The following is a 5,842-nucleotide window of genomic DNA, read 5'->3' as shown; positions in this document are numbered from 1 at the left end:
AAAAAAAAAAAAAAAAAAAAAAAGATGGCTTCCTGGTTTGTGTTGTTAACACGAATGGCTCTGTCTCTTTCAGGAGGTCCTGCACTTAAGTAAAAGGGTTTAGGAACAGTGTGCTACCAGTTGCTTAATGACAACATAGACCCTCTGGGTTCCTGGAACTGGGGTGGTGAACATGGTTTGAAGAGGCTGTGAACATACCTCAGCCATGATGGAAGGGGCAGAGCCAACAAGCAGGGCGGTGGAGTTCGTTCTAGCCATGCCCACTCAGCATTTAAAAAACAAAAAATGTGCTCCTGGTCAGAAAATGATTATAGATATGCAAAATAGACAGATTCAGACAAAAGCAAACCTCTGAATGGGTCACAGTGTGTTTAAAAATGTACATAAGGCTTAAGGAAAAAGAAAATGGGTATAGGCAGTTATAGAAAGAGTTTTAAAAAATAAGAAAAAGTCTTCAAAGAGACAGTAAAAGTAATATAAAAGAGTACAGACAGTTATAGATTGAGAGAATAAAGATATTAAATAAATATTAAAAAGTAATATAGAAAAAAGCCACGTTAAAGATGGAATAGACACAGAGATTCTGGATTATGCATATTATTGTATTTTCTTTAAATTTTTGAAGGCAGAGAGACATTTAACTCTGGGGACTGCTAAGCCAAACATATATATATTAATTAGAGGTATCTTGACTTCAAAATTTGAGTATAAGGATATGTTACTTTGGAAAAGAGAAAAGAGGTTCTATTTTTGTTTCCACAGAATATGAGAACCTGTGGATTCCTTCCAGTTTAATGTGATTTGATGGAACAAGACTCCCCAAAAGGTCGCTATGAACCCTAAAAACACCTCTCCCAACAAATAGCAGGAAGCAGTTTGGAAAAAACAATGCCCAAACTCTCAAAATGATTTCTTACAATGTTTGTTTTCATTTAAAAAGGGTTGATTATAATTGGCTAAATGGTCATGATCAATCTCTTTCTAAAAAAAAAGGGGGGGGATTATGATATAAAGATGAATATTTTGCCTTGGTGTAGATCTTGGTTTACTGATACAAATTTGAGGTCAGTTTGTTACACTGTTTGTATGTATTTCTGCTCTTGTTTAAGGTATTGTGTTTCTGCAACTCATTTTAAAATGTAATATATAATAAAGAAGTACAGATTAATAGATAGTCATTTATAATAGTCAAATTTGTGGTCATGTTTGTTAGGTTTTCCAGAAATACAGAGATAGGTTTCAGTTAGATAGATAATCTTCAGCAATTAAAAGACCTACAGAATATGTCATTTAAAAGACTTTAAGAACTTAGACTTTTCTCAATAGTGAGCCATGTCTGCTTTGGCAGCACCAATTACTTCAAGAGGCTGATGGGCATCAAAGAAGCTCCTTGGGGAGTTTGCTAGCCATTTGGCAAGAAATTGCACTTGCCTGGACTGCTTGACAGTCTGCTGTATGAACTGGACATGCAGGACCCACTGAAAAATGACTGCGGAACTTTCTAAAAGAAGGTGAGACAGTCCTTCAGGGTTCCTGCTTCATGAATGAGTCTGCCAGACATTCTGCAGGACACAGAAGACAGTGATTAAAAACTGACAATACAGGCTAAATAGTCTTTCAAATTTCCTGCTTCATGGAAAAGTCTGCTTGATACTATGGGCCTTTAGGCTGAAGATGAATGCCCCAATGGTACAGAAGAACTTTGGGTGACTGTCCATGCAGCAAGATGTCTCCATCAATTATAGAGTTTTGGAAGTTGCTTACAACGCACTTCCTGTTTACTTAGGTAATATTATATCCTTCTGAAGTCTTTGATAAAGTTGAAGACAGATAGTGATAGTTAAAGTTTCCTCAGTTATGATAAAAGATAAATTAGATATGAAACTTTAGACTCACAAAGAAATATTCTAATTCTTGCTTGAACCTGTTTTGTTATGTGTAATTTTACTATGTTAAAGTTAAAACTTTCCTTTTAATTTAGACAGAAAAGGAGAGATGATGTGGAATTCTCCTATGTATGCTATAAATATTTATTATTATTATTTGTTAATGAAGAAGTTGTTTTGGCCAGTGGCTTAGCAGAGTGAAGCTGGGGGGAAATCTGAACAGAGATATACAGAAAGAGTAGGTGGATTCTAATCCATGCCATGCAGCTGCTGAAGAAAAGATACACCAGAATCTTACCAATGGGCCATAGCCTCATAATGATACATAGATTAATTAATCAAAATGGGTTAATTTAAGATGTAAGAGCTAACTAGAAATATACCTAAGCTATCGGCCAAACAGTGTTGTAATTAATAAAGTTTCTGTGTAATTATTCACATCTGTACTGCTGGGAAACCAATGTGCAGTCTCCTTCGATGAGGGGGGTGTTGCAGTGGTGGAGGTTAAGTGAGAAGGGACAGAAAAATGAATGAGATCAAGATACATAATGTAAAACACAGAATAAATTTAAAAAAATAGAAAATATGACATCAACCAAGAACACTACTCTCAAATCTGGAAACTACCTTCATATCCTTCACAAAAAAGAAAAGGCCTAAAAAGGATCAGAGAGACCTAGATGTGAAATATAAAACTATAAATTCCTAGAAGATAATATGTAAGGAAACTTAGATAATCATGGGTATGAACTTAGATCAATGATTCTTAGATCAAACACCAAGGGCATGAGAGAATTGATTGTCTTTATTTCATTAAAATAACAAAGGTGCTCTGTAAACAACAATTTCAAGATAATGAGAATGCAGGTAAAGACTGACAGAAAGTATTTGCCAAAAGCACATCAGACAAGAGTTATCTCAAAGACACACACACACACACCTTAAAACTCAAGAATAGAAAGGTGAAAATCCATTAAAATTGGTCAAAACCTCTATAGATTCCTTCTCAAAGAACATATACTAATAGTGAGCATATGAAAAAAATACCTAAGATCACATGTCATTAGAGAATTAAACATTAAGAGAAAAAAGAAGTGCTATTATGCAATGGCTAGAATTGACTGAACCCCCCCAAAAAATACAGTACCAAATACTAAAGAAGATGTAAGACAAGAGTGTTGCGGGAGGTTCTTCCGCTCCTCCAGCCAATAGCCGCTGAGATACCAGCCCATTGGGGCGTGGTTTCTCTCCCTTTAAAAAAGCGGCTACTTCCCTTCTCTCTTCTCTTCGCTTCCTGCTCTGTTTCCAGCGACTAGACTCTAGCATGGAGTGAAAAGAGAGTCATGAGCTCCCACCCCTAACTGAAGAGCTATAGGCATCTATGGTTTCAGGAGGAACATGAGTCAATTATCTTTAAGCTAAGTGGACCACACTCCAGTGGATGGCCCTAAACCTAGGAGTCTATGGGAAGCACATATTGGAGTTGATTGAGGTACTCTAAATAAAATGGGGGGGCATAAAGTTGGGGATGAAGGGGGTGTATCTTGGAGGAGTTGAGATAAATATGATGAAAATACATTGTATAAAATTTTAGAGTTTATTTGAAAAAGAGTTCATGTTTATTTAAAAAATAATTTTGGCTGCATTGTGTTTTCTTTATTACATAGAAAGGCAACAAATTCCAACTAGTAAGAAGATGGCTGCCTCTGCTAAGACATCTACTAAGAAGATGGTTGCCACGTTTTCTGACCCTGGAAGAACAATCTTCCTGAGTTTCACGGAACACGAGAAGATTTTTAAGAGCATAATGACTTAAACCGAAGGGACTAAGAAAAACTTGGCACTGAAGCAAGAAGCTAATTTGTAAGGAAAATACATACCCACAAATTCCCCAAATGATGAACCAGAAAGAATGCCTCGGGCATCATCTTTCCCTGCTCAGCACAGGTAAAACCTAGCCGAAATTGAGTGTGCAGATCACAGTGTTCTGTCTGGTTTCTGTACTCTGACTAGTTATTAATCCAAGTTCCAGTTGGAAAGCAAAAGGCCAAATTATGCAGAGACAGAGATGCCATGTGAAAGTGCATGAGCTATCGCAGCAAAGAGAAGCCTAGCTTTTCATCCTGAGTGGAGAAGTTAAACTTAATCCTAAAGAGTTTGCATCCTGCATTACATCTTGGAAGGTCTCTAAAGAGTTTGCATCCTGCATTACATCTTGGAAGGTCTCTGAGGAGTAGACAAGGACCAGCCATGCAGTTTTGTTGGCAGGCTGTCCATAGATTGAATCAGCACAAAGGAAAATGAGTCCAATATTTCATGGAGAAAAGTACTCAGGTCAAACAGCCGAAGGTGACATTGATTGACTTCTCTATTTCTTCATTCCCGGTGGACTGGACTGAAGATAGCCCAAGACTGGATCAGCTTCATGCATCTTTGCATTGGAGGGAAGGGAGAAAAGGCAATGTTCTAGCTTGCTTTCTGTTGCTGTAAAACACTCTGGTCAAAAACAACTTGAGGAAGAACGGGTTCATTTGGTTTACACTCCCAGTTCACAATCCATCATTAAGGGAAGGCGGGGCAGAACCTTAAACAGAAACTGAAACAGAAATCACGAGACAATGCTGCTCTCTCCATCCATCTCTGATTCCTGCCAAACCAGCTGGCTGATCTACCCTAGTCCCACCTGTCTAAGGACAGTATGACTCTTAGGGAGCAAGGCCCTCCCACATCAAATAGTAGCAAGGACAATGGTCACACACCTGTCCATAGAGCAATCAGATCTACACAATTCTTCAAGTGAGGTCCTCTTGTTCCAGGTGACTAGGTTGTGTCAAGCTGACAATGATAAAACTAAGCAGGATGGGCACCAGCATGACGTCCTTAATCTACAGAGGTCTCACGCCCCGCACAGTAAGGCCTGGCCCAAGAAAGGAGGATATTCCTAGGATCTGCCATCCTTTGTTCAAATTATAATTGTCTTTACATCACCAAATTCTAAAAAGGTAGACTAAGGAAATTCTAGATATTCAAGTAAAAATGCAAAGTTACATTAAAAAATATAGACGAAATTTATAGTTATAAAAATGTGATATTTTAGGCAAATAAGCAGCCAAACAATTTTTAAATTATAAAAACATATTCCTAAAACACAAAGGTGACAAAAATGACAGAGAGCAAGTTACTAATTTTTTCCAAAGCTTAGGACAGAGGCTTTGTACAAGATAGTCATATATTATACCCCTGAGGTACAGCCACAAGTATGGCTTTGCAAGTTACTGACTGTTGTGAGATTGTGGGCATTCAATTTCCACATGACCTACTATTGTTTTTAATATTTTTATTATAATCTCAGAAATAAGAAGTTTGTGAAAACAATGTGTATATTTGAAAGAGGGAAGCACCTGCAGGGTACCTTCTAACACAAACACACACACACAGAGAGAGAGAGAGAGAGAGAGAGAGAGAGAGAGACAGAGACAGAGACAGAGACAGAGACAGAGAGACAGAGAGAGAGAGACTCTCACATGTTATAACATACTTTAGTTTGTTTGGGCTTTTATTTGAAAAGAAGCACAACTTAGCTGCTACTCTAAAGGATGACATATCCAGGGTCTATTCCTTCCCTTGTATCAATCTCAGGGATCTTTACTAGAGAAGAGGTTCTTCTTGGGGTCTTGGAATTCCAATACATAAACTTTCCCCAGTAGCTTGTGGGCTTTGGAGCCACCATGGAGAGAGTCTAAAGGCTTTGATATGGATCTATGTCCCCTTGTGGTATGGTACAATGACACTCTAGTTCCACCTGCACTGACCTCTCAGGGCTTTAAAACAGCTCTGCAGAATTCTTTAGAGCAGTCCTGTGGTTCCCCAGCCTAAGCTAGTGTCACAGATGAACCATGTCGAGAGTCATGACTCATGTTCCCATTCCATCACAGCATCATGCTTAGGTCTCCCAC

The sequence above is a fragment of the Microtus ochrogaster genome, chromosome 2 (genome assembly GCF_000317375.1).
Source record: "Microtus ochrogaster isolate Prairie Vole_2 chromosome 2, MicOch1.0, whole genome shotgun sequence".
NCBI lineage: Eukaryota > Metazoa > Chordata > Mammalia > Rodentia > Cricetidae > Microtus > Microtus ochrogaster.
This window is presented reverse-complemented; position numbering follows the sequence as displayed.